A 22,986-nucleotide genomic window follows, 5' to 3' on the forward strand; every position below is an offset into this window, starting at 1 on the left:
CCGTGGACACTAGGGAAGGTGTTGGATAGTAAATTAAATCTATTCCCTATCCTAGAGCGCCCCCCAGCGCAATGCGTTGTAATGGTTTTCGTTGTAAAACCTGCGTTGTAAAAGCACTGCGTTGTAATAGTTTCGTTGTAAAGGATGTTTCCCCTCAACAGCGGGTGCAGTCCTTCTTCTGTTGTCCACAGGTCCTGTAGTGTTCTGAATAGTGTGCCTAGTAGTGCCACACATATTCCTGGCACTAACCTGTGGGTGAGGGTTACTCCCTAGCCAATAAGAACCTATTTACCAGGCATAACATACCCACTTTTGCAGTAGTTCCTGTGTGCCCTACTGTAAACAATCCCAGTGCTGCTCTTTTCCTAAAACCAAGATGGCAGAACTGTTCTTCCCCTGTGCGGAATTCCTGTGCTCACTTTAGAGGTGTGGCCAGGGAAATGAGCAGCCCCTCCTCTGTGTTCACTCAAAGCTGGTTCTGGGTACTGCTTTTGTCCCACTTGGATTAGTGCCTCACAGAGTGGTGGGACAATGGAGAGGCATGTCCAGGTGCTAGCTAGAAGTTGCATCTGCCTGCCTGTGGGTGGGCCTATTTTAAGTTAATTAAGTTCCTGGGCACACTCCAGATGGTCTAACTGCCAGAGGAACAGAACTCTTTGCCACACCCAAAACCTTCATCTTAGATTTTATTTGATTGTGTTTCAGTTTTGACATGCACAGCATATGCTCAAAGGCATCTTGGCATTAGGAGTCTACTGTCAGGTGTTTTACAACAACAGTGCTAAACTAGAATGGAAGAGCGAAAAAGCAGGCTTTGAGTCGATTTCTGAAAATCCATAAGTTACATTGGCCTTGCAAATTGATTCCAGAGCTTGGAAGTGTGGTAGACAAAATCTTTACCTCCCCAAGGGGCTCTATGAATTCTAGGCACCACCACTTTCTTGGTAGCTGCAGATCATAAATACCTATTTGGTTCGAACAATGAGAATATTCTTTTGAGGTATTCAGGACCAGTCAGGTTAAGAGCTTTGTGAGCTGTACAAAGTGCTTTAAAGCTACCCTCTTCTTAACTGGGAGCCAGTGCAACTCCTCCAAGGCTTTTGAGATGGAGTTGAACTTCCTGCTGAATTCTGTACCCTATGTAAAAAAAAATAACATCCCTTGCTGTAAACTCAATTAAAAAGCATTGCAATAATCCAGATATTTTTAACAGGAAAATACATGTCGACACACGTTGATTAGTCTGATAAAAAAAAGGTGAGTTTGGAATCGAACATGATTCCTAAATTTCTGACCTCTGATACCAGGGAAGGCAGTGGTCCAAAGGCTGTGGCCACCAAGCATTAGCCCAGAAGGAGATATCCTTACCAAAAATGAGCACCTGTGTCTTCTCAGAGTTTAGTTTAAGGCAGTGGCTGATGATCCAATTCACTATGACTCTCCTAAATTAATTAAATCATCAGCCACCACTTCTATGTCATTGGTAATAGATACTACTAACTGAGTATCAACAGCATAGGAGATTATTGAGAAGCCAAATGTTCTTATTAGTTTCTTTGCGATGACCCCTGCGGGACAGAACACAGTAGAGAGAATGGTTCTGAGGTGAAATCTTCAAGGGCCACTGATTGTTCCATGTCATCAAGAAAAGAGCAAAGGAGATTAAAAGCATCACTTCTGATGCCTCTTACTTCCATCCGATCTTTTAGGACTGGGTGTCTAACAGTTTCAAAGGCTGCAGATAGGTCCATAAGGACCACTGCAGCCTTCCCACTTTTATTTATAATATCCTGAATCTCCTCTGTGGCTACTATCAGAGCTGATTGAACCCAAACTAACCTTCATCAAGGGTCTTATTTAGGTTCATGAATTATGAGATTGAGATGTTCAAGTATCTCTCCAGGATTTCTGCTGGATTGGGAAGCCAATAAATCAGCCAATAGTTTTTCTCTTCATTTGGATTTAGAGTAATTTTTAAGAGCAGGAGCATAAACACTTCCTTCCACTTCTTTAGAAAACTTCCTGCCGTAATGATGTTATTCAATAATGTGGTAAGAGGTTTAGCAATACATCCCTCAATCGGATTCGCACTTTAGAAGGACACATCTGCTTGTGCATCTGAATTAGTGATCCTTATCAATTCCACTACTCGCTTCGCTGTCAAGAGTGGAAATGTATTGAAGCCAAGACTGTTGGTAGATGGTGGAACATTCTCTACTGGCTGGTAGTTAGTCATCTGACTGTCATTGAGCTCGTTATAAATGGCCTTTACTTTTTTGTAAAAGAAATCAGCCAGACCATTGTATACCTGTTGAGTAGGCGCTATTAAGCTACTGGTGGGGGGACGTGAAAGCCACTGCACATCATTTACTGCATGTCTTTCCTCCTCTGGAAGCAAGTTCAAGCCTCATCAAGGAGCACTTAATGCCCTCGGTGACAGTTTGAAGCTCATGCAAATGTGCTTCCAGACACTTTATACAGGTAAAAGGTGACTTTCTAAGAGTCCTTTTTGTAAAATATTTATTACAAATACGACTTTACCAGTGAATTGGACTTCTAATAAATATTTAAGCAGTCCAAGAATGAACTTTGTAGTTGTTTCCTCAGAGGAGATAGCATAATTAAACATAATAGTGTATCCCAATGTTTTCCTGTGGAACATCTAACTCTGCCACAGTGAAAATATTTTTGATACCCATCTACTGTAAGGAAGCGTTTAACATTAAAAGTTTACAAGTCTTAATTTTAAATGTCATGCACAATGCCTTATTGGCATCAAGGCTTGATTAGGGGTGACTTATTGATGTTTAATACAAGAGTTTTGGCTTCTCAAAATGTTTACTTTGGGAGGTCATATTTGCTTTTTTAAAACTGCATGGAGAAGCTACAGTGGTAGGCCTGCAGTCATGTTTGCACTGTCATCTTAGTGGGTGGCACAATGGGTGCCACAGTCCAGTAGTGATATTTATTACAGAGAGGTCCTGGGTATACTTTATACAATATACTAGGGGATTTAGGTAAGTTAAATATGCCAATTAGAAACACAGCCAATTCAAACATGTTTTAGATGTCAGGGCACATGCACTGGGACCTAGTTTGCAGTGTCCCTGTGCACAGTCACACAACCAGCAGCATCAGTCCAAACAACACGTGGGGTGATCATGCAAATTGAGTCATTTTCTTACAGTGTGTATATGCACACTGGCATGTATGTGAGTAAATGTGTGTGCATGTATGTTGGAGTAAGTTATGTGTGCATCTGTATCCATTTAGTCAGGGACAGTGAGGCTCACTTGTGTTAAATTGGATCCATCCATAACACATTATAAGAAATTTTAGGATGTAGAGCCAGATATAATAATGGCTCAAAATAAACATATTATAAGCATTTATGATTACATGCTGGCTAAGCCTGACATGCTGATTGAATAAGTGAGAGTTTTCTTCTGGATTTTCCTAGCATTATGCCAGTGAAATATTCCCAGGCATTATTTGGGACATATTAGTTAATTGGCAGGTTTACCCATCAGTGCCACATTGCACTGTGTTCCTGGTGACATTCTGGCTAACTTTGACATAATTATGTCCCATCAGTGACATATTTGTTCTAGATCTTAGCAATATTTCTGTTATAGCTGGCATTCTAGTGGCCCATTACTGCTGTATTGAGGGCAATCCTGGCAAAATCTGTCTGTCCCTGGCATAATAGTGACCTATCCATACAAAACTGCTGCTAACCTAATTCTGGCAACCATTTGAATGGTAGCTCTTCATCCGGACTTTCTTTATCCATTATTCCACAATGTTGGCTGTCCCATTCCATAATATTCGTGATAAGCTTTGTGTATGTTAGATATCTTTCATGTGTGATTATTATAAATAGACATGAGGGTGATTGATGAAAAGGAAAGCTGATGTTGCAGATCAAAAGCGTATTTTCTAAAATTGAAAATCTGGCATTTTGAACATTAAATACATTTAAGGAAATTGAGCTTAATTATCCAAATCAAAATTAATATGTCATAGCAAATGTCTCTATTTATAGAAACTGTCAAGCCCACGTTTTAAATCAATAACTGTATTTCTTTGAAGGCTGTATGAAAGGGTGGAAACTGAGGCATGGAGATACGCTGACACTGAGTTCCCTGAGGCTACCTTGAGAGTGCTGAGACAGTGAGATGTCTGGGGCAACCCTGAGAGTGCAGAGACACTGAAATGTCTGAGGCTGCCAAAAAAGTACAGAGACACTGAGCTCTGTGAGGCTACCCTGAGAGTGTAGGGACACTGAACTTTGTAGGCTTTTACCTAGACCTCAAAGATCATATGATCACTGAGGCTATGGTGATTGCGCGTAAACTCTGAAATATCTGAGGTTGCCCAGATAGTGCACACGTTGATCTCCATGCATTTATGCTAAGGGTGCAGAGATATGAGGCTCAGTGTGGCAATCCTGAGATGGCAAGATGGCATCCTGAAGGTGTACCCTTAAGAGGCTCCCGGGCTTGGGATCACTATTAGGTGTATATACCTGTATAGCTGACCTCTGGTTGCTCCTCTGTGGTGCTGTCACATATACGTGCCTTAAGCAGACCTCAGGTCATTCAATTACCAAACCAGACCAATGCTTTAATCTCATCTGGATCCCCCTCTTCTCTGATTGCTGAACTATTAAAGTGGAGGTAAGCCCCTGGGCAGTCCCCACTGGCTGATATCAGAGTCCTGCCTGCTTTTTCCCTCGCGCACCTTAAAGTACTTACAGGGCACGGTCGGTGAGGCAATCACTGATGGCTAGCAGCGTCCCACCTCTTCCTGTCCTAGCCCATCTGGAACTAAGGGTGAGACGAACCCCTAGGGGCTCTCTTCATGGTTGTGGCTGACATACGCCATGCCCCTTCCCCTCTCTTGAACTCCTGTACCGCTCAATCAAAAGGAGCACGCCATCAGACTACAGCCCTGCACAGTGTCTCTTCCTGCACATAAACAATCCTAAAATGCCATTTTGTCACTTTTATGTGTGCAGCTTCATGCAGCACACATGAAAGTCACAAAATTGCATTTTGTTTTTTACAGATTGTTTATGTACAGGAAGGAGGACCTTCCTGTACATAAACAATCCATTGCAGTTTGCTTTTTCCATGTGTGTTGCACAAGAGAGCACACATGGAAAAAGCAAACACGAGTCAAAATAATGCATTTCTCCTTGTTTTGCCAAGTTATGACCAGGTAGTCCCTGGTCTTAACCACTTCCACGCTAATGACAAAGCCAGCTCGTCATGGGCGTTACCTGCGCTGCGCTCATGATGAGCTGGCTTTGTCATGTAAAGTGGGATTTATGTGCATTCAGCGCACAGCGGGAAAACCCGCTAGAGCTGTAGTGGTTAATCTTGGTGCTGGCTCCTATGTACGCTGTCCTTGCACATAGGGGGTAGCGTCAAAATCAATAGGTGTGGCGGTGGAACGCCCACCGCAGCACCCACTGCCCACCGCTTTCATGCTAAGCATAGCATGAAAGGAGGCCTTATTTACAAGGCAGTGTTAAGCCATGTTTAGTGCAAATAAGGCTAAACCTCCTATTGCCACCACAACATCGGAAAAAGTGACGTTGTGGTGTCGATAGGGGCTTATATGCTCATGAGGTCTATAAGGCTATTATGAGAGTGCAGGATCTGAATTCTACCCAGAGCTGATAACTAATATTTGGAGCCTATCCTTAGAGTGAAGCTACAGAGGCTTCTGAGGCTGTCCTCAGTGTAGAGAGTGATCTCTTTGAGGCTATCTTAACAGTGCAGGCACTAAGCCTGTGTTTCCATATGTGATTCAAGGCAGACAGTAGATTTTTTTAATACCTTTAACTAATTACTCACATTTCAAAGCCGAGTCCTATTGTCTTTATTAATGCCTTTTAAATTGGTAATAACAATCAGAATCGAAAGATCGCCCTGTTTTCAATGCCTGTGCTCTTAAAGTTAGTACATGCTTTAAATTCGATCTACAGTCTGGCTGGAGGTTTTCTATCAGATAACTTGCTGTGCAATCAGCACGTGGCACAGCGGTGATAGCAATGCAATTAAATATGATGATAATTAAAGGTTATATGGATGTATCAAGCTGCAAAATATCATGTCTAGAAGGCGATGGTCTTTTAAGTGAAGAAGGTTTGCGGGTTTGCTGACACTGATTCTAGTTACCTCTCCTGTTTAAGAAAGAAATACAATGATATGCTGATATGTTCTTTGCTGATTATTAAAGATGAACAGATGCTGGCAGCATGCAATAAGTTAACTGAAAAACATATAAAATATCTTTGAACGAGATATTATTATGCAAAATGCAATTTGCATAGAAAATGAGATTTAGTTAATTAACATGTATCATAGCAGCTTTACTTGATTACAAACTAATTAGAATGACATATGAAATGAGGCTGGAGCGTTGTAGATATGAAGGCTTACCTTTCCACAAACCTTGATTTTCTGGTCGAGAAGGCTGTTTTATAAAAATTATGGGGTATATTATCAAGGGGCTTTATCTCCGCTTTTTTGGCTTTAAAAGCCAAGAAAGCGGAGATAAAATTATCTCCCTATTACCAAGCTGTCGCTAACACCAGTTAGCGACAGCTAATAGGAGATAGTGACCATCTTGGGCCCCGCTTTGCATGTCAGTGATATTTATCACTAATGACATGCAAAGTGGGCGTGCCAAGATGTTAGCGACTGAAAACAGTCGCTAACATCGCTATCTCCTATTACCAAGTTTTGGAGATATTCGCGCTAAGCGCGAATATCTCCAAAAGCTAACACTTGCCCAGGAGCAGTTCTTAGCCATGTTATCCAATGGGAGGTGGATAACATGGCTAAGAGCATTTGCTCGATAATGCATGAATATCGCTGACTTTTCAGCGATATTCATGCATTGCGGCCGTTTTTTATCGCATTTGCGATAAACCTTGCTAATAGCAAGGTTTATCTGCGATAAAAATCGCCGATGTGCGGCGATAATTTTTGTCTCTAAACAAGTTAGAGACAAAAATTATCTCTATTGGTTGGTAATATGCCCCTATATTTGATGTTGAGTGAGTTGTACTTGTGAGCCAAGTCTCAAACTCTGCCATGCTTAAATCTCCTCCCCTCACGCCAAAGAGATTTCATCACTTGCAGTGATGCATTAAAATAATAATGCTTATATGGTGTTGTTGTCACAGAAAGAGTATTCTGTTTGTTTTGTCGAAGATTACTTTGCTTATAAATATACATGTTCATGCTATGCATTTGAAAATAAACTCGGCCCTATAAAATGTATATGGACCAACGGTACTAATAAAAATCCATGCATCCATTCCTCGTTCAAATGTAGAGGTCAGCTTCATGTTAACACCACAGCACAGTTGAAGATTTACTTCCAGTTTGAGCAAAAACCTAGGGGCATATTACCAACCAATAGAGATAATTTTTGTCTCTAACTTGTTTAGAGACAAATATTATCGCCGCAAATCGGCAATTTTTATCGCAGATAAACCTTGGGGTATATTATCAACAACTAGCGATAATTTTTGTCTCTAACTTGTTTAGAGACAAAAATTATCGCCGCACATCGGCGATTTTTATCGCAGATAAACCTTGCTATTAGCAAGGTTTATCGCAAATGCGATCAAAAACGCCCGCAATGCATGAATATCGCTGAAAAGTCAGCGATATTCATGCATTATCGAGCAAATGCTCTTAGCCATGTTATCCACCTCCCATTGGATAACATGGCTAAGAACTGCTCAGGGCAGGTGTTAGCTTTTGGAGATATTCGCCCTTAGCGCAAATATCTCCAAAAGTTGGTAATAGGAGATAGCGATGTTAGCGACTGTTTCCAGTCGCTAACATCTTGGCACGCCCACTTTGCATATCATTAGTGATAAATATCACTGACATGCAAAGTGGGGCCCATGATGGTCGCTATCTCCTATTAGCTGTCGCTAACTGGTGTTAGCGACAGCTTGGTAATAGGGAGATAATTTTATCTCCGCTTTCTTGGCTTTTAAAGCCAAAAAAGCGGAGATAAAACCCCTTGATAATATACCCCTTGCTATTAGCAAGGTTTATCGCAAATGCGATAAAAAACGGCCGCAATGCATGAATATCGCTGAAAAGTCAGCGATATTCATGCATTATCGAGCAAATGCTCTTAGCCATGTTATCCACCTCCCATTGGATAACATGGCTAAGAACTGCTCAGGGCAGGTGTTAGCTTTTGGAGATATTCGCGCTTAGCGCGAATATCTCCAAAAGTTGGTAATAGGAGATAGCGATGTTAGCGACTGTTTCCAGTCGCTAACATCTTGGCACGCCCACTTTGCATGTCATTAGTGATAAATATCACTGACATGCAAAGCGGGGCCCAAGATGGTCGCTATCTCCTATTAGCTGTCGCTAACTGGTGTTAGCGACAGCTTGGTAATAGGGAGATAATTTTATCTCCGCTTTCTTGGCTTTTAAAGCCAAAAAAGCGGAGATAAACCCCCTTGATAATATGCCCCCTAGTTATGAAACAATACAAACTGATAATTCCTCTTCCATCGCTGAGGCACCTGGGGGCATATTACCAACCAATAGAGATAATTTTTGTCTCTAACTTATTTAGAGACAACAATTATCGCCGCAAATCGGCGATTTTTATCGCAGATAAACCTTGCTATTAGCAAGGTTTATTGCAAATGCGATAAAAAATGGCCGCAATGCATGAATATCGCTGAAAAGTCCGCGATATTCATGCATTATCGAGCAAATGCTCTTAGCCATGTTATCCACCTCCCATTGGATAACATGGCTAAGAACTACTCCTGGGCAAGTGTTAGCTTTTGGAGATATTCGCGCTTAGCGCGAATATCTCCAAAAGTTGGTAATAGGAGATAGCGATGTTAGCGACTGTTTTCAGTCGCTAACATCTTGGCACGCCCACTTTGCATGTCATTAGTGATAAATATCACTGACATGCAAAGCGGGGCCCAAGATGGTCGCTATCTCCTATTAGCTGTCGCTAACTGGTGTTAGCGACAGCTTGGTAATAGGGAGATAATTTTATCTCCGCTTTCTTGGCTTTTAAAGCCAAAAAAGCGGAGATAAAGCCCCTTGATAATATACCCCCTGGTTCTGTTGGAGACTCTGCACAGTCATCATGCCATCCCTGAAAAGGTTTGGGGCCCTATCATAAAAAGTGAGCACTGGTACACACCACAGGTCTAGGCAGAGGGGAGGCTTATGTGGTTGAAGAGCTTGAACAGCATTATTGTACCAACTTAGAAAGTGCTAAGTATTTTCTTGATACAGGAACTTTCACAGGATGTGTAGGTCTTGCCTGGAAAAGTAGCAGTGTGTGTTCTAAAGTACACAGCTATACAAAACCTAATATCATACACACAGAAACATAACATCCCAATTAAAACATTACAAGGCACTTTGAACAAAGCAGTCACAGCAGAACTCGACACAAATAAGCTGTAGTTCAAAACAACAAAATCACATTACAATAATGCATCACAAAAGACAACACACAAATAACATACCCACAAGCCCAGCAAAATGCCACACAGCAAATATGCACGCATTCTTGTTGGTCATTACCACCTCCAGAATCGTGTTTTCATAGAACGGTGATAAAAAGGCGTTTAAAGCACGCACTACATTATAAAGCCAGTCAAAATGATGATTTTGATTGCATATTATTATGTACCTGACATCCATGCCCCAAAATCTTTGATTCTACAGAATACCGTTTGTATGAATGGCAGAAGCTTAGATTATTGTAGAAATTAACATTATTAGGTATTGAATCATGAAGGGACATTTACAACGTATGAACATGTGTGCTGGGGTGAAATTTAACATTGGCCGATTGTGAGAAGCTGGCCTGGTCTGCTGTCCACTAATTACAGTGGGCACCTTGCACCAGTCCAAACAACAATTTTGGTGATTTAAGAGGTCAAAGATAACATTAGAAAGCTATGCAAGTGGTAGCTGTGGGGAGCAGCCTTCCAGCTTAGCCTTGAAGGAATGTTAAGCAGCCTGTTTTACCAGAATGAAATCAGTATTGGTTAAATAAAAGGAGAACCACACAGTAGTTACACAAATATGTATTTATTAATATAACACTGTTTCAAAATATAACCTGTTTAGGCAATTGTGTCGAATTAATTATTAATTATGACGAATATTTAAACTGTGACTTTTACGATTTTAACATGTTTTGAAATCGAATAAAGTTTATTCTGATTCTACTAAACAGCTAGACTCAATATAACACTATGTAGTACTACACAGAATCTCAAAGCACACAATACTTAAGCAATGAAATGACAGTAAATAGCACTAACACAGTGAGCCCCGGGGGGGACCAAACCATATACTAAGTGAGTGGTATAAAAACCACAGTGTCAAGAGGATGTAGAATGGCTGGGACCCGAAGGGACCACCCAGGGTGAGTTGATAGGGACTCCACGGAGTGCGTGTGCAATGTGGGAACACAACCGCATACTCCATACAAGTCTATGGGAAAGTCGGGGTTGAAGTTTTAGAGTTTAAGGACCCTTCCCAGTGGACTTCGAAGAAACCCAGTGGAAGACAGAAGGTTGGTGAGATACCCCACCCATGGATACTGAGGTATCCAAGTTACCTATCCCAGGGAAGCCGGGTGATATGTCTGAACTGGCGTCGGAATCCGCCATCCAACCCAATGGAGGACTTTGAAGAAGAGCGACTGCTGAAATGGAGAAAAGTGCCCGCTGGAATCCAAAGGTGGATTCTTGTTGAGGAGTACCGGAAACCAGAGGGGACAGAGTCATGGTCACTTGGGAGTGACCAGGGGCTTGGTAGACGAATGTCCACCGATGTCGGGTGCTTCTTGTTGGTTGATGGAGTCCTTGTCTTTGCAGCTGCGGGGACCAGGAGATGTCAAGGATGACCAGGAGCTGGATGTGAGCTGTCCCACAAAGGGTTTTGAGTTCTAAGGGGTTGGTGTTCGCCTGAAGAGCCAACAAGCCTTGACAATGGCAATCCATGCAGAAGGTGAAAGCAGTGTACGATTCGGACCAGCAAGGCCCAGGAGACTCACCACACACAGAGTAGTCAGGGCGAGCCTGGAGAAACTGTGGGAGCCCAAGAAAAGCAAAGTCGACCCTCAATTGGACCCACAGGGCTTGGACACCCTAGTTGCGAGAAGACCTAGAGCGATTTCACCAACAACAGCCCACTAAGCATTCAGTGTGAGGAGGTCAAAGTTCCATATAAGAAATGGTGCCAGAGGTGAGGGCTACTCAGAGCCCAATGCACTTGTTCAGGAATTGCCAACAAGCACATGCACTTGCAAATACACATGGTGCACAGGGGTTCAGGTATTGCAGCTCCCGCGAGGGACACCGGCCTCAAACTTTGTAAGAGGGCAGCTTGGGCCTCGATGGACATAGACACCTACCTCCTCTGTTGCTGGAACCTTTGGATTCTGTAGGAGCTAGGGATCATCAGAGCAGTCAGCAGTGTTGAGATACCTGTGAATGCAGGGAGTAACTCCTTCACTCCAAGGGAGATTATCTTCAGTTGCCCTTGATCCTCCACAGGTCCTACACAGATCCTGTATGGAGCACAGGCACGGACAATGCCAGAGAGGGAGACGAAGTCGGGCCCAAGCAAAGTCCAAAGTGTCTAAACGGTCGAAGTGCTGTGGTTTCTTGTTCAGAATCTTGTCCACGTCGAATCTAGGGACCTACAGCCAGGTAAGCCCTTATGTACCCACAGGAGATGGTTGGAAAGATTCAGGGGACCCTCCCAGTGGAGGGTCTGGACAGGGGTGAGGTCACTTCCATGTCCTTTGTCAAGTTTCACGCCAGAGCGGGAGCCAACGGCTCCCAGGACTGGTTTGAACTGGACTATGCGCAGGGACACCAAATGTGCCCCTAATGCACACTTTCAGTCGCTTGCAAATGCACCCACCCAGCCCTAAAACACTAAATCCTATCTGGGAGGTGGTCACACCTCCCTGCGACAGGTTGCCTATTGTTCTGCATTCCCCTGTTCGAGTTTGGCTCAGCAGCAGGAGGGCAGAAACCATTTTGTGCTGTCTGGGACTAGATGGCTGGTACACGGAACACTAGGGACCCCACAAAGCTTGCTTCTGAGGGGTGGAATCATACCTCTCAAACCATTTATGAGTGTGAGGGAATGATTCCAACATATTTGACACCAAATATGATAGCGTTTGTTTCAGCCGTTTTAGAGTTGGTCATCATGAGGTTACGTAATGTCCCTCTATATGTTGTAAATGGCTGCTTCACTGACAACCCGGGAGAATGTAGGCTGAAGGGGTATCCTGCTCTTGCAGTGGCACCCTCTCACTGAGAACCAAGCACCCTGACCACATTTGTAAAGGCCTGATATAGGGGTGACTTATAGGTTTTAAGTGCAGTGACCAATAGATATAGTAAATCTACATCTCCAGTAAGTGGTGCATGCACCAACTTACACTGGCTGCAATGGCAGGCCTGTAGTTTCGTGTCAGATGGCCTCTCATGGGTGGCATACATCTTCAGCCCATGGGAGGCCTCTGGGGTACCTATGGCCTGGGTACATGTGAACCATATACTAGGGACTGACAAGGGTACCCCAGTGTCCAATCTGGAGTGTATCTAAGTAAATGGCATAACAGTTTAAAGAGAAAGCAGATAGACTGGGGTCCTGATTATCAGGACCCCAGTCAGACTAGTCAAAAATAGTATTACATTTAGCAAAAAGTGGGGGCAACCTTAAGAAGCAGATCCTACTTTCCCACACAAATGTATAAAATAAATGTTGAAAAAGATGTCAAATAATCTATTTGAGGGCAATAAAACTTGCTTCATAATTACAGAACTATGGGCCAGATGTAGGTCGGTCGGTAACGGCCGAAAATCGGTATTTACCGATTCTGTAAAATACCGAATCAGTATTTTTACCGATTCTGTAAATCTGAGATGTAGGTGGGACTCTTCTGAGTCCCGCAAGCCTTATCGAATCGGTATTTTACCATCAAATCCAATTTGATGGTAAAATACCGATTCCGGTGTGCATGCACATGTGTGCATGCACACCTATGCCATATGACAGGCAGACCTGCCCTCAGGGCATGTATGCCTGCCACATGGCACCCGAGCTTGTTTTGGGGGGGCCAGAGGGTGTCAAAGTGACACCCCCTGCACCCTTGTGAAAGTCGGTATTTACCGATTTGGTAAATACCGAATCGGTAATGCCCATTCATTCCTATGGGCTTCAAAGCCCATACGAATGAATGGGCATTACCGATTCGGTATTTACCGAATCAGTAAATACCGAATTGTTTCGATTGGGTATTCCAGCACATCTGGAATACCTACATCTCCACCCCTCTGATTTACCGATTCTTAATTACCGAATCGGTAAAATTCGGTAATTAAGAATCGGTAAATCAATTCTACCTACATCTGGCCCTATATTCTTAACCATGAAGGTCATATATATCGTTCTATAAGGAGCAGTGCCCTCAGAGTCATAAAAAAAATACAATACATCATATGGCTGGAAATACGAGGAATTACATTAGCAAGTTCATCATTTTTGGAGTCAATAAATAAGGTTTCGGTCTTTCTTCATCCGATAAAAATGGCTCGTTTCCAGCATTACTTTATCATTTCCAGCGTCCCGAAGTGAAACCAATAAAAAATGTAAAAACTCCTTCACATTTCATATTCCTGTTTTGGATTACTGCCAGCAACATTAGGACATATCTTCCCCTCGGCGGTGCTGCTATGTTGCTTGCTGTAATGAGTTGCCCACTGACTACCAGCAGCACTGACAACCGTCCAGTTTCACTGCAGCAAACCTCTAGGTGAGACTTTTGTTAAACACTTGGTAGGTTTTCACTGTTCTGCGAACTGTCCCTCGGATGAATGCCTTTCTGAATATGTCTCCAATTCCCACATTCACCTCCAGTTACAGTTACTTTAATTTCGAGTGTTTCGTGGTATTGCTTGATATGATTGAGTGTGGTTCATAAAAAGTTTACTATCCCTCAAAATGTTTCCAAGTTATTGAAGAAATAGGGTCTTGACCTATGTGCCTGGCACAACCACAGAGCCAATAAGAAGGGCTTTTGCCCCATGGACACAGCACAACAATGCAGGTTCTTTGTATATACAAAGAAGCTCTGGAACCATAGCAGGCCACTAGGAGTGTCACTTTTAGTTCAATAATCAAAGTCCAATCCAAGTTAATATTCCAATTGAAATTATTTTTTACATATGAAAGTAAAAACTCCGTGCCACCAGTTTCACTCTTGCCAATCTACTGAGGAAGAATCACAAGGAAATATTCGTAAAAGTATATGTAATCATCAGATAAGAATTTCTTTATTTTCAAATTAAGCCTGAGTTGAAAACATATAACAATTATAACCTTCAGAATGAATTTACTTTATAAAAACAGACGTGGCTTTTTATAAGCAACTATCCACTGTGCATTTACATCAGTTATTAAGATTAATTAGCGAATTATCAGCCGGAAATCTGTTCAAGATACATGTAATCTGGTCTAAAAATGAAAGGCTAATTGATAATTACAAAAGTGTATAAAAAGAAGTGTAGAGACTCTCTGGCTTTAAACACAAGATGCAGATGGCTCATTGCCCGTGTTTAAGTGGGTGAAAAAATAATATACAATACATTTAATATTCGAAGTAAACGCAATGCAGCAATGAAAAGCATTTGTTGTAAAATAGAGAAAAGTAAACAAAATCTCAACAGAACAAGGTGAGCAAGTCTCAGAAACAGCCTGTCCTTTTGAGGTCCAGAAAATCTGTAATTATGAAGGTCATTTTAAAGTGAGGGGAAGTTGCCAGCCTACCTGATGGATGGAACACCTGCCACATTTAGAGCTGACTGGTGGCCGATGCACTGCCTTTTGTGGATATGCCATGCCGTGTATGGACAGAACTGAGAAAAATAACATGGTTATGGATAGAATTAACTAATTATTCCCAACCTCTGGTTTATTACTCAGGGCCACATCTCAGACCATCATTCTTTTGGACTCAACCACTCAAGACAGAAAACAGCCATACATAAATCAGATTTGGTCCTTTTCCAACTTAACAGTCAAACCCACACTGCCGGGTCAAGTGCCTACTGATGGGAACAGGAACACAACACAGATAAGTCTAGGCCTATTTAGACATAATCAATGAGGTAATGGGGCAGATTTATGATGACTGGCGCATCCCCAGGGATGCGCCAGTCATCCTGCGCCGCTGCTCCGCCACCCATGGTGCGCCGCATTTATAATGCGGCGCACCATGGGGCAAAAACGGCACAGATGCGTGACGCATCTGTGCCGTAAAGGTGGCGCATTGCTGGAGCTGCGTCGCAAGCGCGACGCAGCTCCAGCAAGGCTCGAGGGTGCCCCATCTCCACAATGCTGCGTCAAGACCTACGCCTGCTTCAAGCAGGCGCGGGGTTTTGACGCAGCATTGTCCTGAAAGTGACTGAGCGAAATCTCATAGATTTCACTCAGCCACTTTTAGGAGGCGTTCCTGCGCAGGAAGGCCCCCCCCTGCGCCGGAACGCCTCCTTAAGGCGCAGGGCTTTACAATGTGACGCATCTCCTAGATGCGTCACGTTGTAAATAGGGCGCATTGTTTGCGCCGCCGGTGCATCAAATAAAGTGACGCACCGGCGGCGCAAGGCCTTCATAAATCTGCCCCATACATTTTTAGGTCGAGCCTGGGCAGTGCATGCGCTGTTCTGCACGGCATGCTGTATTCAGGTATAGACTTGAATCTTCGCCCACTCTCCGCCCATTTTTTTCATTGACTTGTGTCTTGTCCACTGTAAACTGTGGGTTTTCATTGGTCAATAGGCTTAGTAGTCCCTCCTTAGAACCGCCTTGCCTCATTTTGTAACCTCCTATGAGGACACCCCCTGTCACGTGTTGTTAATCGTAGGCTTTAATTACAGCCTTCAAGCACTATTTTCTGCGAATCTGAATGATCAGTCATGATTGAGATGTATTCAAGCACTCTTCCCATCATTTTTCAATCAACACCCTAATTGCTATTGGAATGCAAAAAAGGTGGGTCCCATTCACATTGTGCAACAGGACTCAATGTATACCTCACTGATGAGATAAGTAGCCAAACCCAGGCTGAGGTTGCTTCTGTTCCTTTCTCAAAGGCACCTGACCTGGCATCTCAGTCTGGGCTGCTTCTAGTGGAGCAGGACCAAACCTGATTTGCACATCACTAAACTCTGTCTAGAGCGGCATTGTGGGTGAAAAGCAATGGTGTGGAACGCAAGCTAGAGCGATCCTAATTGTTTAGATCAGTTAAGCATTAATTCCATCTTTTTTGTTGTTTCTTCAGTGGACGAGCAGAAGATATCGAGGGCTAATATTTTTATGTCCTTTGTGGGATACTTTTTTTCCGGTGAAACCAACTCCCAAAGTGAAACTGTGTTTCACTGCACCAAAAAACATAATGGCCCAGAGAGAGTTTTCTTCCTCCCCATAAAGACCTCTGTAAGTTTCCCCTGTCGGTGGCTTCCAAGAGAGTTATGACTGACACAGGCAGAGAAGGGGAGTGATGATCACAATGCCCTAAATTGGGCTGCCGTGGGGTCAACTGGTAGACGAGTCTTCAAATCCTGACAGTGGAGCCAGCTGGGACTTAACCATCAGAAACCCTGTTGTTCCTCCACCTGTCAATGGGGCAGAGCAATCACGGGGTGGGCACGGCAGGAGAACTGGCAATGTATGATGTTGCCCCTCTATACTCGAAAGAGCAGCTTAGAAGACTTAAAGTGCTTTATACTTTTACTAACTAGAGTTAGTGAAATAATAGCTTCCTTTTGTTTTATGGAATGTTCTATGGTCAATGTGTTGAAAATAAATACTATGATCTATTAACAACGTGCCAGCACGCGCCTGCACACAAATATGTAGCTGCACTCATAAATTTGTTAGTGAGAAAAGAGTTCAAAAAATGATTTATTGAAGACGTGCGTTACACTTTTTTTTGGTAAACCTTTATCTAGACAATTGTTTGGCGTTTTACTTTAAGACAATAATGAATTAGATAATATTTCGTCTCACGCATTATGAAGGAAAAGTGGTATTAATTTGCACAAAAAAAAATCGCACAATTCTTTCTAAAAATGTGACAGATGTTTAAACGCCTGATCCGTATCTTTTCGGAGACGGTAGCGCTCCATCCTCAGCGGTAAACGCATTGGCGACCTTCCCTGAAGCAATGTCAACGTTATCAGAATGCCATACGTTTTGGCCTCTGAGAAGAAAGCAATCCATACTCTTCAGGCTGCCGTGCATTGATCTTTGAAACAACCCACTGGAGAACACGTTGTCAGCTCTGTATTGAAAATTACAGTCACTTGTTCTCGGCAGATACATTTCCTTTCTGGAGAATTGCTGCCCTCGTTTCCATTAAACAATTATGTCCTTTGTGCTGGCCGCGTATCTGGGTCACATCTAGAGAAGGGTGTGTTGGATGGAGAAAAGCGAAGGGCAGCCCATTCATGTGCACAAAAGAGAGATACAGAGGGGAAAAGAGTTCAAAGCATTTCATCTGTAATTAAACCACACTTTTGGTAGGGCAGTGAGTCGTCAGAGACGTTTTTAGGCATGGGCAAAGTGGGCTCTGGCCCAGGGCCCCCGCCCTCCAAGGCTCCCTCCCCCCGTTAGGCTTTAGAGACAGTCCTTGACTGTATATAGGATTTAAATAATCAGTTTGTTTACATATTTTCCTTCTATTGTTAACCAGTTCAGGATGCCCATGCATTCCAGCCTCTACCTAAGAGATAATGATGTTTTTTCAAACAAACTTTATTGAACCTTCAGTTTGAGTACAATACATCTTATCAATATTCATGGCATTTTCGTTTTTGTTGATTAGTATCCAATCCTTTACCTATAATAATCTTTACAAGCTTCAAATCGCTGTAACAAATGTTGCACATCATAAGATATATAATGCAAATAAACGGAAACATTTTAAGTCATCCATAACATATACTATCGTCTTAAAGGATATTTGCGTTGTATCTGAGCCTAACAGCCATAAACTGAGTTAACTCCCCCCTCCTCCCTTCCCTCCCCCTCTTCCTGGTCTGTCTGTTTTCTGCCGTCCATCCCGTCTCATGGCCTTAATTTATTATTGATCTCCGACCGATACTACTGGTGTATAATGAGCTGTTCTGTATAGTCTGCTCGGACTGTCGTTACCTATGTGCCACGTATCTAAGTTAGTCCCGGGTCAGGGTTAGTAAATATGGGTGGGATATCTAATTGTTTGAGTTCTTCTAGCATCATGTCCCATTCCATGCAAATGGGGTGTTTTCGTAGTCCTCGTGCTTCCTCACCTCTAATTTCAGCGCTTTCGGCACTGCCCCATCTAGTTACCTCGTCCCGCAATGCGTGTATTGGGGGCTCCTAGGGGACTTCCATCACATAGTAATTGCTCTGATGGTCAATATAAACGCAAGGTCTAAAAAGCGCAATTTGACTTTCTGGGCGCAGGTGCGTTTGAGCAGGCCCAGCAGGCCTTCTAGGATGTTGTCTGTAATTGTGAGGTGTGTGATTTCCCCAATTATACTCTGAATGTTTCCCCAATAATCCAGAAGATGTGGACAGGCCATTAACATATGAACAAAGCCCGCCTCTTCTGTTTTGCAGCTCGGGCAGCAGTTTTGAGCTTCTGGGAACATGCACTGTATCCTCTTCAGGGTTAAATAAGCTCTATGAAGTACCATAGTTTGTATGAATTTAAGTTTAGCATTGCAGGAGACCCGTTTAGGGTGTTCCAGGATGCTTTCCCAGGCTTTGTCTGTGAGTTCTTTGTCAGTGGACTCTGCCTATGCTGCACGGATGTCCGTGAGGGCAGTGGACGCCTGTGCTCGAATGCCCTATAAAGCCATTTAACTAGGTGGCCGCCCCTCCCCATGTAATAAAGTAGGTGTACTAGGTCATGTTGTGGGGGCTCGCATCGTTGAGGCGACCATGTCGCCCTAATACAGTGCACAATCATTTCATGTAACAAGTAAAGGCGATCAGGTGCGCCGATGTTCCTCACAAAGGTGGCATGGTCTAAGAGGATGCCATCTCCAAAGAAAGAACCAACCTCTGCTACTCCGGCAGCTAATCAGTCCTGTAGTCTAGTCATCGTGAGCTTACCTCCCATGATTGGCAGCCCCAGTAATGGGAAATTGCTTGTGTAGGGGATCGTGCCTGAGGTATACTGTAGGGCCTTTTTCCAGCACCGTAGTGCCGTCGTTAACCATGGGGGTCCATCTGTGGGTATTTTCATTTTTGGGAGTAAAATGATTATGTAGGGTACATCGTTCTAGATCGTGAGCATCGTAGCCTATTTCTTGCAGGTTCCTGCCAGCCGTCCAGTAAGATAGCCATTGTAGCTGGGATGCATAGTAATATGCCTGGAAATCAGGGACTCCTAGCCCACCCCTGTGTGACACCAGCGTCAGCTTTTTTAGGCTAACTCCACGTCTTCCCCTGCCCAGATAAGCTCCAGTAGTAGCGTGTCTAGTGTTCGATAGGTAGATGGGGGCACCAGTAGGGGTAGATTAACAAAGAAATACAAGAGGCAAAGTAACATCACCATCTTGGAGATGGCTATCCTCCCCATCACTGACAATGGCAAGGATGTCCAGAAAGAGATGCTGGAGCGTAGTGTAGCAATCGCTTTCATTAGATTACCCTCCAGTTGATCCGCCTGTGCCCTGTATACTTGAATACCCAAATATTTAAATGTATCCTGCGCTACAGGTAACTGTTAGGTGCCAAATTAAAGCAGATCTGGGTGCAGTCCATCCTGCAAATAGAAAGCGTATGATTTCCCTGCATTAATAGCTAATCCCGATATAGCCTCAAAGGCGGAAAAAACACCGGGAAGGGGTCCAGCCTAAGCCTCCAAGTCTTGCAGATATATGAGGATGTCATCCGCGTATATTGAGATCAGGTGTGTGGTGCCCTGAAGTGGTATCCCCAGATATTCGGACGACTGTCTCAGAGCTATGGCCAGCGGTCCAGCGCTAGAACAAACAGGAGGGGGGAGAGTGGGCACCCCTGTCTTGTACCTCTGTGTATTGCGTATTCTCAGGAGATGAGGCTTCCAGTACGTGCCCTAGCAGTGGGGTTAACATAGAGTAGGCATACCCATTGAAGAAAATCTGGAGGGAGGCCAAAGGGCTGTAGAGCCGCAAACATGTATCCCCATGTTATAGAGTCAAAGGCCTGACGCAAATGCAATGCTAAACATCCCGCTCTACTATGCTCCATGGGGGTGGCCATCATGATATGGTGAAGTCTCCTAGTGTTTAGAGAGGTGCTTTTCGCAGGAAGGAACCCGCATTGATCACGATGTATAAGGTGGGTAGGGAAGGTGCTAAGCGATTAGCGAGGGCCTTACTGAGGATTTTGTATTCAGTAGCCAGTAAAGACAGTGGTCTGTAGTTGGATAGTTCGTGCCATCCCGTCCTGGCTTGGGGAGTGACATCACTAGGGCTTGCATAGTGGATTGTGGCAGTTTACCGGTTTCCTAGGCCGTCTTATAAAGTTCCTCTCGCTTAGGGACTAAGATATCTGAATATGTGTCGTAGAATTCAATTGGCAGGCCATCTCGGCCGGGGGCCTTATTGCGATTAAGGCCCTTGATTGCAACTCCTATTCGTGTTGGGTGATGGGACCCAAGAGATCTTTACGTGTAGCCTCCGTGGTTGTAGGGAACGGTAGGTCGTTAAAAAAGTCATCAATTAGGTTATCAACAGTGTGTGCTGGTGCCGCATATAGGTTACTAAGATTAGTGCAGAATGCGTAATTAATCTCTATTTGGGAATGAACTAAGCCCTTCAGTGGTGCGCGTATGCAGGTGATAAGTGGCGATTCCGGGCTGTCCCTCAGTAATCGGGCTAATAATGTATCTGATTTGTCGGCATCAGTATGTTTCATTTGTGTGAAAGCTCGGTAGTCTATAAATCGAAGAGTTTCCAGAGTCTCCACATGTTTAATGCGAGCCTCCTGTAGGGATTCCCGTTTGGCTATGTCAGTCACCGCGGGATGTTCCAACTCCGTCATTAGGGCTTCTATATCAATAAGGCTTTTATGTGCTTCTTGTCTTGCCCCTACTGTGGCACTAATTGCAAATCCCCTTCCCATCACCCTGAGCTCGTCCCAGTCTATGAGATTGGAGGAGGCTGTATTCCAGTTGTCCGTAAAATAATTACTAATGGTGGCAGAGACTGTGGCCCGAAAAGGGGCATCTTCTAGAAGTTGGGGCCATAATTTCCAGTTCGGGACCGGGGTTGGAACTCTGCCCCACGTAAGCGTGAGTTCCAAGGGGTTATGACCAGAGAACATTTTGGCTAAATATGGGGATTAATGTACGTGTGTGGCAATAGTGTGGGAGCATAGTAACCTGTCGAGCCTGGTAGGGAGCTGATGAACTGGGGAGTAAAATGAGTATTCCCTATGCATGGGATGTAACATGTGCCATGCGTCATTGAGCGTCCAACCCCGCAACCATGTGTTTAGTAGTTCAACCTGTTTGTGGGTTCCGGCTCCATGCAATGGAGGATGGGATCTATCCAAATCTACGTCAAGGATAGCATTGCAGTCGCCTCCCAGAATCCAGAGGACAGTATCCTACCCCGCCAGGGCTCTGCCCAGGTCATGAATCAATGTGTCCAGATTGAAATTCGGCGCGTCTTTACTTCCCAGGACTACGGGTAAGCCATCTAGGGTACCCCATACAAGCATATATCGACTCTGATCATCAGTACGCCGATCTAACTCTGCAAAAGGGACCCCATGGCGAATTCAAATTGTCGCCCCTCTAGCAAAGGCCGAGTAGTTGGTAGTGAATACACGACCTCTCCACTTTTTGCAAGTTTTCAATGCCTCCGCCTCCATCAGGTGTAACTCCTGAAGGAAAACTATATGTGCCCTTCGCCTAAGGAGGTAGGCATGAACTCCTTGGCATTTAGGCACAGCCCCTAGTCCACGTACAATCCAGGTCAGCAGGTTGTAGGATCCTAATGTGGCATGAGTGCGAGACACAAGTATACAATGTGTGCTATGCTCCGTGCAGTTCGGAGCCAATGAATGGACACAGACTAGGAATTCCCTATCCCTTGTGAACTAAACATATACGGCGCAGCCAATAAACAGTGCTGTGCCAAACAATAACTTGAACGTACAAAGTCTATAGAACAGTGCATGCTCTTTGTGGGGGGTGAGCACTACTGGCCATACTATAGCTTGCTTTGGTGCAGAGCTCCGGTGGCGCTACGGGGCCCTGGGGGGGGATTTTCTCATGATATATCTATCTGTGCGAGTTTTAAGGAGGATCCCCGTATGTATTATCGGAGGTCCCCAATACTAAGGTATACATAAGTGCCTGACAATACTGGAAAGTCTTTGTCGGGTCTTATAAGCTGTGATTACTGGCATAGGTACGGTTGGAAGAAAAATATAACATTTTGAGTCACAGTATATGAATTTTATACACATTATGGGCATAGGCGAGCCATCTCAGTAAAAAGGATACTGCTCTGCGTTTCATATCATTCTTGTGGCTCAAGCGGCCCATCCGATGCATGCGCATAGTGTTGAGAGTCAAACCCTTGTCACTCAGTTGTCAAGTAGGCCATCCCCTGTCTGGGGCGTCGCTGAGGGAAAAAGAGTAATGGTGTGGCCAGAGTCGGATTGAATGGTGCTGTCCTCTGAGTCTATCATGATCTTTGTGCTATCCTCGTGAAAGGATCCAGCGGTAGCTAACGCCACCGCCCTGTCCGCCATCTTCTGGGCTGAAGTCGGACTGAGCCGTGCAGAGGTTTTTGGACCTCTACCGTAACCACGGGGGTGTTGTTGTTGTGAAGTTACTGGGCTATGCCTCACCGAGCCTGACAATTTCTCGTGACTT

At 44.0% G+C, this 22,986-nt stretch overlaps 1 protein-coding gene across 2 annotated transcripts in view; it reads left to right on the plus strand.

The window, feature by feature from the left end:
- Window positions 1-22,986, plus strand: part of DPP10 (dipeptidyl peptidase like 10) — a 1,755,202-nt gene that overhangs the window by 743,996 nt on the left and 988,220 nt on the right. The gene's annotated exons all lie outside the window — the stretch shown is intronic.

The sequence above is a fragment of the Lissotriton helveticus genome, chromosome 3_1 (assembly GCF_964261635.1).
Source record: "Lissotriton helveticus chromosome 3_1, aLisHel1.1, whole genome shotgun sequence".
Taxonomy (NCBI): domain Eukaryota; kingdom Metazoa; phylum Chordata; class Amphibia; order Caudata; family Salamandridae; genus Lissotriton; species Lissotriton helveticus.